Below are 12,981 nucleotides of genomic sequence, written 5' to 3'. Positions count from 1 at the left end.
ACAATTGTAAGAGATAACCTGATATTGGCGGAGTGGAAAGGCTACGGGATCACATATTCGAGGGATAACCGTACACCAATGTCTGTGTATTTACTTCTGTTTGATCCCAGGATAAATGCTTTTAAAGTCCAATTTGGTAAAACAGGGTAAATTATATCGAGAGGAATGATGTGGGACCCAGGGAGAGATGACCGACTGATTTGATTGTGCATGACCTATTTTTCCATTGGTCTATGTAACATACATAGACATGTCCATTAAGAATATCCCAGATGGTAGACACCCTGGGAGATGGAAGTTTCGGAGAGACGGACATGAACTGGAGTGGTGAGAGAGGGAAAGAGACGAGGAGATTTGGAGCGTGGAACATCGAAGGGGAGGGAGATATCAGATGGCGTGAGACCCAGGGACAGTTGTCGGTTTGATTTGACCGGGGAAGGTAGATCACGCACGGATAGTAGATGTGATTTTCATGGAATTTAACAAGGAATTTGACAGGGTCCAGTTTGCAGACTTCATTGGAGGATGATGTGGAACCCGCGACGCCTCTCTGAGCAGTTTGATTGCGTTCAGCAATATGGCGGTTTCCCCGAGAATGTACACTGTGCTGTTAATAACCTTGCCGAAGAGAGTAATGTTGGTGGCGTTGACAACAGAGAGGACAGTTATCATTGACAGGAGGATCCTAATCAGCTGAGGAAGATTGCCGAGCGCAGCCGCATGCAGGTTAACTCGTTAAGGGCGAGCAGTCATATTTCAGGACGACAAACCACTGCCAGACTTTCAGAGTGAACTGGAGGGACTCTGGAAATTATAGTAGTGCAAATGGACCTATGCATCCAGGTACACGTTTCCCTGAAAGTGGAGTCACATGGACCCTGGGGAGTGTTGTAGAGGAAACCAGGGGTACAGAGAAATATAAATTAAAACATTGAGCGCAATGCAGGCCCTTCGGTTGACAATGTTATGTTGAACGTGTACTGACTTTAGAAATTACTTAGGGTTTCCCATAATCCTCTAATATTGACGGCTCCATCGAGTAGTCTATAACAAGTTCCAATTGTATCCGCCTGCAGCAGAGTCGGATGTAGCACATTCCTGCCCACACCACTCTCTGCGTAAAAAAAAAAAAAACTGCTCCTAACTTCCCCTCTGTCCTACTGCAAGCACCTTAAAACTGTTCCCTCTCCGGTTAGTCATCTCAGCCCTGGGAAAAAGCCTCTAACGATCCATACGATCAATGCCTCTCATCACTTATTCACCGCTATCAGGTCACCTCATATCGTCCGTCGCTGCAAGGACAGAACTCCGAGTTCACTGAAACTATTACTAGAAGTCATGATTCCCAATCCAGGCAACATCCTTTTTAATCTCCTCTGTGCCATTCCTATATGTTCTACATCATCCCTGTTGTCGGGTGACCAGAACTGAGCACAGTTCCCCAAGTGGGGGTGGGGTGGGTGACCGCTGTGCATCATGGCTGTAACATTACCTCTCGCTGTTGAACTCAGTTCCACGGTTGATGATTACTAATGCATTGTATTCGTAAACACAGAGTTAAACTGCGCAGCAGCTACGAGTGTCTGATGGAATCGGACTCTAGGATCCCTCTGATCGTCCACACTGCAAGGTTTACCATTAGTAATATATCCTGCCATTATATTAAACCTACACAAATGAACCACCTCCCACTTACCTGGGTTGAACACAATCTGCCACTTCTCAGACCAGTTTTGCATTTATAAGACCATAAGACAAAGTAGCGGAATTCGACCATTCGGCCCATCGAGTACGCTCCGCCATTTCATCATGAGTTAATTCATTCTGCCATTTAATGCCACTCCCACGCCTTCTCACCTTATCCTTTGATGCCCTGGCAACTAAAATAACTATCAATTCTCGCACCCAATTACTTGAAATCCACTTGCGCCCGTGGCAACAAATTCCACAGATTCACCACCCTCTAGATAAAAAAATAAATCTTCGCATCTCTGTTCTGAATGGGCGCCCTTCAATCCCTAACTCATCTCCTCTCGTACTGGACACCCCCACCATGGGAAACAACTTTGCCAAAACCACTCTGCGTATGCCTATTAACATTAGAAATGCTTCTATCAGTTCCCGCTCATTCTGTTAAACTCCGAGGAGGGCAGTTCAAGAACCGACAAGTGCTCCGCATGTGTTAACCCTCTCATTCCCGAAATCATTGTAGTGAAGCTTCTCTGAACCCACTCCAAAGTCAGCTCAGCCTTTTTTTAAATAAGGTGCCCAAAACTGTACACAGTACTCCAAGTGAGGTCTCAGCAGTTCTTATAGAGCCTCAACATCACATCCTTGCTCCTGTACTCTATTCCTCTGGAAATAAATGCCAACATTGCATTCGCATTCTTCACCACCGACTCAAGCTGGAGGTTAACATTAAGGGTATCCTGCACGAGGACCCCCATGTCCCGTTGCATCAGAGAATTTTGAATGCTCTCCTTATTTAAATAATATTCTGCCCGTTTATTTCTTACCAAAGTGCATGAACGTACACTTTCCAACATTGCATTTCATTTGCCACTTCTCTTCCCATACTCCGAATCTATCTATGTGTCCCTGCAGACTCTGTTTCCTCAGCACTACTGGCCTCTCCACCTATCTTTGTATCATCAGCAAACTTAGCCTCAAAGCTATCTATACCATAATCCAAATCGTTGACATCCAGAGTAAAAAACGCAGCTATAACACGGACCCGTGTGGAACATCATTACTAACAGGCAGCCAAGCAGAATGGCATCCGTTTATTCCCACTCTGTTTCCTGCCAATCACACAATGCTCTGTCCACGTATGTAACTTTCCCGCAATTCTATAAGCTTTTATATTTTTTAGCAGCCTTATGTGCGGCACCTTGTTAAAGGCCTTCTAAAATTATGAGCCTTCTACAACAACTCTTTGCCTTCTGTGGGCAAGCCAGTTCAGGATCTCCAAAGCAATGTCCCCTTGGAGCCCCTGCATCCTTTCTTTCTTAATAAGCCTTGCCTGGGGTACCTTATCAAATGACTGTGCGAAATCCATTTCCATTAAATCTACTGTTCATCCTTCATCAATGTGAATAGTTACATCCTCAGAAGTTTCAATCAGGCTCGCAAGGCACAACCTGCCCTTTACAAAGTTATGTTGTCTATTGCTAAACATATTATACCCTCCCCACATAAGCATTAATTCTGCCTCTTACGATCTTCTCCATCAACCTAACAACCACTGAGATAGGACTCACTGGTCTAGAATTTCCTGGGCGCAACTACTCACTTTCTGGAATAAAGGAAAAATATCCGCAACCCACCAATCTTCCGGAACCGCGCACGTCCCCATTGATGATGCAAAGATCATCGCCAAACTCTCAGTAACCTCCTACCTTACTTCTCAGATTAGCCTTGGGTACATCTCATCCGGTCCCGGTGACTTATCCAAAAGATGCTTTCCTAAATATCCAGCAAATCCTCTTTTTAATTGTCTACTTGTTCAAGCTTTTCAGGATGCTGCAATTCATCACTACAATCACGAAGGTCATTCTCTACTGTGAGATCTCACTAAAATCTAGCAACTCACCAAGTTAATGTTCCAATAACAAATCAAGAACAATTTCCCGTCTTGCAGGCATATCTACATAATTGTAACAATAAACCTTCCTAAAAACACCTAACAGACACCAACCCATCCAAACCTCTTGCTCTACGGAGATGCCAATCGATATTTGGGAAATTAATATCTCCCATCGCGGCAACTCTGTTATAATCATAGCTTTCCATGAACTGTTTCCCTATCTGCTCCTCGATATTCCTGCTACCATTGGGCGGCCTATGAAAAAACAACCAGTAAAGTTATTGGAGTTATCCGTAGGTAACTCCTCCATGGCGTTTGCCTTTCCTGCAGCTGTGTCACAATCTCTGATCAACGGTGCCACGCCCTCAGCTCTTTCTCCCACCCCCGCCCGTTCTGAAACATCTAAGAGTTGGCACATGACGTATCCATTCCTGTCTCTGAGCCATCCAAGTCTCTGTAATGGCCACCACATCATATCTCCAAAGGAGTACTTCGGCAGTTTGAACGGAGCACGACGCGCAAGCGTGTGAAAGTCGGCCCGTGAGGCAGCGGGAGAGTTTAAAAAGCGAGCAGATTAACAGAGCGGGGGACGTAGTGGAGGGAGACAGGGTAGGAAGGCTTTGACTCCAGAGGCTTCGGCGAGCTGATGTTGAGGACTAGCTTCCTTGCAGTGAGATAAGGCCAGGTAATCTCCCTCAATTAATCTAATTAGTTTAGGAGTAGGTAATGGAGGCAGCAGTTAGGGCAGTCGAGTGTTCCGTTAACAATATGCCGAAAGTCCAGACGTGCAGTTCTAATTTTGTGCACTGCCCGGTCGCATCCGTAGACTGGCTGAAACTGAACAAGTGCTTCTTGAAATCGCTCACTGACTATATTTGGCTGTTGGCTCGTGCCCAAAATACACTGTACAATTGTAAGAGATAACCTGATATTGGCGGAGTGGAAAGGCTACGGGATCACATATTCGAGGGATAACCGTACACCAATGTCTGTGTATTTACTTCTGTTTGATCCCAGGATAAATGCTTTTAAAGTCCAATTTGGTAAAACAGGGTAAATTATATCGAGAGGAATGATGTGGGACCCAGGGAGAGATGACCGACTGATTTGATTGTGCATGACCTATTTTTCCATTGGTCTATGTAACATACATAGACATGTCCATTAAGAATATCCCAGATGGTAGACACCCTGGGAGATGGAAGTTTCGGAGAGACGGACATGAACTGGAGTGGTGAGAGAGGGAAAGAGACGAGGAGATTTGGAGCGTGGAACATCGAAGGGGAGGGAGATATCAGATGGCGTGAGACCCAGGGACAGTTGTCGGTTTGATTTGACCGGGGAAGGTAGATCACGCACGGATAGTAGATGTGATTTTCATGGAATTTAACAAGGAATTTGACAGGGTCCAGTTTGCAGACTTCATTGGAGGATGATGTGGAACCCGCGACGCCTCTCTGAGCAGTTTGATTGCGTTCAGCAATATGGCGGTTTCCCCGAGAATGTACACTGTGCTGTTAATAACCTTGCCGAAGAGAGTAATGTTGGTGGCGTTGACAACAGAGAGGACAGTTATCATTGACAGGAGGATCCTAATCAGCTGAGGAAGATTGCCGAGCGCAGCCGCATGCAGGTTAACTCGTTAAGGGCGAGCAGTCATATTTCAGGACGACAAACCACTGCCAGACTTTCAGAGTGAACTGGAGGGACTCTGGAAATTATAGTAGTGCAAATGGACCTATGCATCCAGGTACACGTTTCCCTGAAAGTGGAGTCACATGGACCCTGGGGAGTGTTGTAGAGGAAACCAGGGGTACAGAGAAATATAAATTAAAACATTGAGCGCAATGCAGGCCCTTCGGTTGACAATGTTATGTTGAACGTGTACTGACTTTAGAAATTACTTAGGGTTTCCCATAATCCTCTAATATTGACGGCTCCATCGAGTAGTCTATAACAAGTTCCAATTGTATCCGCCTGCAGCAGAGTCGGATGTAGCACATTCCTGCCCACACCACTCTCTGCGTAAAAAAAAAAAAACTGCTCCTAACTTCCCCTCTGTCCTACTGCAAGCACCTTAAAACTGTTCCCTCTCCGGTTAGTCATCTCAGCCCTGGGAAAAAGCCTCTAACGATCCATACGATCAATGCCTCTCATCACTTATACACCGCTATCAGGTCACCTCATATCGTCCGTCGCTGAAAGGACAGAACTCCGAGTTCACTGAAACTATTACTAGAAGTCATGATTCCCAATCCAGGCAACATCCTTTTTAATCTCCTCTGTGCCATTCCTATATGTTCTACATCATCCCTGTTGTCGGGTGACCAGAACTGAGCACAGTTCCCCAAGTGGGGGTGGGGTGGGTGACCGCTGTGCATCATGGCTGTAACATTACCTCTCGCTGTTGAACTCAGTTCCACGGTTGATGATTACTAATGCATTGTATTCGTAAACACAGAGTTAAACTGCGCAGCAGCTACGAGTGTCTGATGGAATCGGACTCTACGATCCCTCTGATCGTCCACACTGCAAGGTTTACCATTAGTAATATATCCTGCCATTATATTAAACCTACACAAATGAACCACCTCCCACTTACCTGGGTTGAACACAATCTGCCACTTCTCAGACCAGTTTTGCATTTATAAGACCATAAGACAAAGTAGCGGAATTCGACCATTCGGCCCATCGAGTACGCTCCGCCATTTCATCATGAGTTAATTCATTCTGCCATTTAATGCCACTCCCACGCCTTCTCACCTTATCCTTTGATGCCCTGGCAACTAAAATAACTATCAATTCTCGCACCCAATTACTTGAAATCCACTTGCGCCCGTGGCAACAAATTCCACAGATTCACCACCCTCTAGATAAAAAAATAAATCTTCGCATCTCTGTTCTGAATGGGCGCCCTTCAATCCCTAACTCATCTCCTCTCGTACTGGACACCCCCACCATGGGAAACAACTTTGCCAAAACCACTCTGCGTATGCCTATTAACATTAGAAATGCTTCTATCAGTTCCCGCTCATTCTGTTAAACTCCGAGGAGGGCAGTTCAAGAACCGACAAGTGCTCCGCATGTGTTAACCCTCTCATTCCCGAAATCATTGTAGTGAAGCTTCTCTGAACCCACTCCAAAGTCAGCTCAGCCTTTTTTTAAATAAGGTGCCCAAAACTGTACACAGTACTCCAAGTGAGGTCTCAGCAGTTCTTATAGAGCCTCAACATCACATCCTTGCTCCTGTACTCTATTCCTCTGGAAATAAATGCCAACATTGCATTCGCATTCTTCACCACCGACTCAAGCTGGAGGTTAACATTAAGGGTATCCTGCACGAGGACCCCCATGTCCCGTTGCATCAGAGAATTTTGAATGCTCTCCTTATTTAAATAATATTCTGCCCGTTTATTTCTTACCAAAGTGCATGAACGTACACTTTCCAACATTGCATTTCATTTGCCACTTCTCTTCCCATACTCCGAATCTATCTATGTGTCCCTGCAGACTCTGTTTCCTCAGCACTACTGGCCTCTCCACCTATCTTTGTATCATCAGCAAACTTAGCCTCAAAGCTATCTATACCATAATCCAAATCGTTGACATCCAGAGTAAAAAACGCAGCTATAACACGGACCCGTGTGGAACATCATTACTAACAGGCAGCCAAGCAGAATGGCATCCGTTTATTCCCACTCTGTTTCCTGCCAATCACACAATGCTCTGTCCACGTATGTAACTTTCCCGCAATTCTATAAGCTTTTATATTTTTTAGCAGCCTTATGTGCGGCACCTTGTTAAAGGCCTTCTAAAATTATGAGCCTTCTACAACAACTCTTTGCCTTCTGTGGGCAAGCCAGTTCAGGATCTCCAAAGCAATGTCCCCTTGGAGCCCCTGCATCCTTTCTTTCTTAATAAGCCTTGCCTGGGGTACCTTATCAAATGACTGTGCGAAATCCATTTCCATTAAATCTACTGTTCATCCTTCATCAATGTGAATAGTTACATCCTCAGAAGTTTCAATCAGGCTCGCAAGGCACAACCTGCCCTTTACAAAGTTATGTTGTCTATTGCTAAACATATTATACCCTCCCCACATAAGCATTAATTCTGCCTCTTACGATCTTCTCCATCAACCTAACAACCACTGAGATAGGACTCACTGGTCTAGAATTTCCTGGGCGCAACTACTCACTTTCTGGAATAAAGGAAAAATATCCGCAACCCACCAATCTTCCGGAACCGCGCACGTCCCCATTGATGATGCAAAGATCATCGCCAAACTCTCAGTAACCTCCTACCTTACTTCTCAGATTAGCCTTGGGTACATCTCATCCGGTCCCGGTGACTTATCCAAAAGATGCTTTCCTAAATATCCAGCAAATCCTCTTTTTAATTGTCTACTTGTTCAAGCTTTTCAGGATGCTGCAATTCATCACTACAATCACGAAGGTCATTCTCTACTGTGAGATCTCACTAAAATCTAGCAACTCACCAAGTTAATGTTCCAATAACAAATCAAGAACAATTTCCCGTCTTGCAGGCATATCTACATAATTGTAACAATAAACCTTCCTAAAAACACCTAACAGACACCAACCCATCCAAACCTCTTGCTCTACGGAGATGCCAATCGATATTTGGGAAATTAATATCTCCCATCGCGGCAACTCTGTTATAATCATAGCTTTCCATGAACTGTTTCCCTATCTGCTCCTCGATATTCCTGCTACCATTGGGCGGCCTATGAAAAAACAACCAGTAAAGTTATTGGAGTTATCCGTAGGTAACTCCTCCATGGCGTTTGCCTTTCCTGCAGCTGTGTCACAATCTCTGATCAACGGTGCCACGCCCTCAGCTCTTTCTCCCACCCCCGCCCGTTCTGAAACATCTAAGAGTTGGCACATGACGTATCCATTCCTGTCTCTGAGCCATCCAAGTCTCTGTAATGGCCACCACATCATATCTCCAAAGGAGTACTTCGGCAGTTTGAACGGAGCACGACGCGCAAGCGTGTGAAAGTCGGCCCGTGAGGCAGCGGGAGAGTTTAAAAAGCGAGCAGATTAACAGAGCGGGGGACGTAGTGGAGGGAGACAGGGTAGGAAGGCTTTGACTCCAGAGGCTTCGGCGAGCTGATGTTGAGGACTAGCTTCCTTGCAGTGAGATAAGGCCAGGTAATCTCCCTCAATTAATCTAATTAGTTTAGGAGTAGGTAATGGAGGCAGCAGTTAGGGCAGTCGAGTGTTCCGTTAACAATATGCCGAAAGTCCAGGCGAGCACAAACGTGCCTGATGACCACACCTGCAAAAGGTGCATCCAGATGCAGCTCCTCACAAACCGTGTTAGGGAGCTGGATAAATTTCAGATCATTCGGGGGGCATAAGGAGAAATAAACAGAAGTTACAGGGAGACATTCACCCCTAAATGCATGTATCTGGGTGACTGTGAGTGCAGGGAAGGGGAATGGACAGAATGTGCAGAGTACCCCTGCGGCGGTTCCCACCAATAATAAGTATACCGTTTTAGATACTGTTGGTGGGGACGACCTACCAGGGACAATTTGTAGTGGTTACGAATCTGGCAGTGAGACTGGATCCTCAGCTCAGAGGGGATGAAGTGAAAAGAGGAGATCAGTAGTGATAGGGGATTCGATGGTTGGGTAGAGTGATAGGAGGTTCTGTGGGAGTGATCGAGAATCACGGATGGTCTGTAGGGTACGTGATATCTCGGATCGACTTCTCAGTATTCCCAAGTGGGGGTGTGAGCAGCTGGATGTCGTGGTCCATGGAGGGACAAATGACGTGGATAGGAAGTAGGAGGAGGTCCTGCAAAGAGTGTTTAGGGAGTTAAGTGCAAAGTTGGAGGAAGGGACCTACAGGGTTGCCATCTCAGGATTGTTACCCGGGCCACGTGCAAGTGAGGCCAGAAATAGGAAGATCATGCAGCTAAATACGTGGTTTAGGACTTTGTGCAGGAAGGGTAGATTCATGTTTCAGGACAATTGGGCCTTGTTCCAGGGAAGGTGGCGCTTATTCCGATGAGACGGGTTGCAACTGAACTGGTGGGGGATTAACATCCTTGCGGGAAGGTTTGCTAGTGCTACACCGGGGGGTTTAAACTGGATTTGCAGGGGGAGGGGAACCAGAGTGTTGGAGCAGATTGTGAGGTGGAGCAGTATAAAGGTCATGCGCGAGCTGCAAGTACAGTACATGGAGTAAAGGCAGATCCAGCATTTGAGGAAAGAGAAACAGAATAAAGTCTGTATAGATAGTTAGGCAGAAGGGCTAAAGTGCGTGTACGACAATGCAAGAAACATCAGGAACAAAGGTAATGACATATTGCCCTTACTATATCTCAGTTCTATCCATACTGACTCTACATCTCCTGATTCTATGTCACACCTCGCAATGGACTGAATTTCATTCTTCACCAGCAGAGCCACCCCATCCCTTCTGCCCACCTGTCTGTCCTTTCGATGGAACGTATACGCTTGATTGTACATTTCCCAGTGAAAAGTGGCAGATACGTTCACCTCGGAGAAGTGTGAGGTGGTATACTTTGGAAGGACAAACTCCAAGGCAGAGTCCAAAGTAAATGGCAGGATACGTGGTAGTGGGGAGGAGTAGAGTGATCTGGGGGGGGGGGGTGGTACATCTCTACAGTTCCATGAAAGTTGCCTCACAGGTTGATAAGTTAGGTAAGAAAGCCTATGGGGTGTAGGCTTTCATAAGTCGAGAGATAGAATTTTAGAGTCGCGATGCAAAGATTCAGCAGTATAAAATCCTGCTTAGGTCACACGTGGAGAACTGGTCGCCTCACTATAGAAAGGGTGTGGAAGCACTGGAGACGGTGCAGAGGAGATTTACCAGAATGTTGCCAGGTTTAGAGAGTGTGCATTATGATCAGAGATTCAGGGAACTAAGGCTTTACTCTTTGGAGAGATGGAGGATGAGATGAGACATGATAGAGGTATACCAGATATTAGGAGGAGTAGATAGAGTGGATAGCCAGCGCCGCTTCCCCAGGGCACCACTGCTCAGTACAAGAGGACATGGCTTTAAGGTAAGGGGTTGGAAGTTCAAGGGGGATATTAGAGGAAGGTGTTTTTACTCAGAGAGTGGTTGGTGCGTGCAATTCACTGCCAAGTCAGTGGTGGAGGCAGATACATTAATGAAATTTAAGAGACCACTAGACAGAGAAATGGAAGAATTTAAGGTGCGGGGTTATATGGGGGGCATGGCTTAAGGGTCGGCAGGGCATTGTGGGCCAAAGGGACTGTAATGTGCTATAATATTCTATGTTCAATGTTGTAACATTGCCAGATATTTCTTATTCGTCACTTCCGCCTATGAAGCCTCACTTAGACGAATTGTCTTGCCTGTCCTGACTGTTCACTACAGTGACATTTTCTCAGCCTAGTGATGGCACCCCTCCTCCTTTAATTCCTTCCACTTTCTCACGGCTAAAAATAGGGAAACCCGAAATATCTTGCTCTCCTGCTTGGTCCTCCTACACCCAATTCACAGTAATGGCTACAATGTCATAATTCATGCATTGATTCTTTCCCTGAGCTCAGCCGCCCTTTTTAAAGCGTCCTGCAGTGAAATATACGGAGCTCAGGGCACCAGTCGCATTATGTCTAAACTCTTGACATCTGAATTTTTCTGCGATCTTACCATCATCTGTCTCCATAGCGACTCCGCTATTTGCTCTGGAGCTCTGCATCCCATCCCCCTGCAACTCGAGTTCACCAACTCTCCCAAAAACTCTCATGCACAGCACTGACAAACCATCCCGCTAGGGTATCAGTTCCCCTCCAGTTCAGGTGTAAACAGTATTACATCTCTTCTATCTAGACTCATCTTCCTCGGAAAAAAAATACAATGATTCCATGTTTTAGAGCCCAAACACTTATACTACGTGCTAATCTGTATGGCCTTCCTCTGTCTGAATACACTGGGACGGGTAGTGGTCCTTTAATTTAATAGCTATATCCCTGCCCTCACTTTGCAAAACCACCTTCCCATAGATACCCATTTTATTTGTACATATATGCTGCTCACTCACTTAAGAATCACAGAGAAGGAAAGGTGTGCTGAGAAAAAGAGGAAGGAAGTGTAGGAGAGTGGGGCCACAGAAAGGGTGTTCAGTTTGCAGCCCTTGGTTCAGAACGTGTGAGATACCATTTTCTTGCTCCCTATCTTTGCTTGGAGCCAGCTTAAAATCCGAAATCCACTGACCCATGACTCGGAGTCAGAGACAGAGCGCGAATCCCTCCGTCCAATCCCATCACACACTCCCTGGGTCACACACAGACAGAATCTCCCTCCACAACGATCCTTCACACACGCCCGGGGTCAGGCGCAGAGTGCAGCTCCCTCCACTCTGTCCCAACACACCCACCCTAGGGCATACATGAAGCGAATCTCCCTCCACACCGTCCCAGCATACTCTTCCAGGGTCAGTTAACCAGCGAAGCTCCCTAAATGTTATCCCATCACACTCCCGGAGTCAGACATGTGAAGTACCTCCCGCACCGTCGCAGCACACCCTACCGGAGTCAACAAAAGTACGAAACCCTCTCCCTCATCCGTTTCCCCCACTCACCAATACCCAGATTTTCGGCTTTCCAGTAGTCTTGAATGGTGTGTGTGTCTCGGAGATGGTGTGTGTGTGAGCGGACTGTGTGGTGCCGTTAGAGGAAGGAAGGGGAGGAGAGTGGAGACCAGGGAAAGGGTGCTGAGAATGCAAACACTGATGCAAGTGGTGTGGAACACGTGACCGGACTGAGATGCAGAGTTGTGGAGAGTTTCAGATCCTGGTGATCGATATCCGGTGGAACAGGTGGGGGAGGTGAAACACCACCCATCATCTCTCCCTCTTACTACTCATAATTTCCTGTGACACAGAGTGGGAGGAGAGTGGTGGGACGACTTAGATGGGGAGCGTTTTGCACATGGAGTTCATCATCGAGATGCGGAAGGGACGTATGGTTACGTAAGGAATGATGGAGACGGCGAAGTGTGCAGAAGGGGGTTTGGGTCACGGAGACGGGTTTGCTTGGAACTGAGGGATGGGTGACGGAGACGAGAGTGGTGTATTGCAGACAGTGTGTGACGGTGACAGGAAGTAGTGTAGGGGAGATAGCTTGGCGGGGTTGGATAGGGATTTTGCAGAGAGAGGGTTTATGCATACGGATTGAAGTGTTTTCGATTGCTTTGGAATTACATTGCAGGATAACTTTCTCCCAATATTTCCTTCCTATCAGATCCTCGGCATCCCGAATGACCCTGAGTTCATCCAGTTCCATTTCCAACTCCTCAAAGCGGAATGTTAGAATATGCAGCTGGATGCACTTAAGAACATAAGACTCAGGAGCAGAGGTCGGCCAT

General features: G+C 46.3%; 1 protein-coding gene across 1 annotated transcript in view; it reads right to left on the bottom strand.

Annotated features, from left to right (window-relative positions):
• Positions 1-12,278, bottom strand: part of LOC132389844 (NKG2-A/NKG2-B type II integral membrane protein-like) — a 38,349-nt gene extending 26,071 nt beyond the window's left edge. The window contains exon 1 of the mRNA XM_059962408.1: positions 12,197-12,278. The gene's annotated coding sequence lies outside the window, so the exon portion shown is untranslated. The remainder of the gene's footprint in view (positions 1-12,196) is intronic.
• Positions 12,279-12,981: the final 703 nt, after the last annotated feature.

The sequence above is a fragment of the Hypanus sabinus genome, unplaced genomic scaffold (genome assembly GCF_030144855.1).
Source record: "Hypanus sabinus isolate sHypSab1 unplaced genomic scaffold, sHypSab1.hap1 scaffold_675, whole genome shotgun sequence".
Lineage (NCBI taxonomy): Eukaryota > Metazoa > Chordata > Chondrichthyes > Myliobatiformes > Dasyatidae > Hypanus > Hypanus sabinus.
The sequence above is the reverse complement of the archived record's forward strand: the minus strand, read 5'-3'. Positions and strand labels throughout refer to the sequence as shown.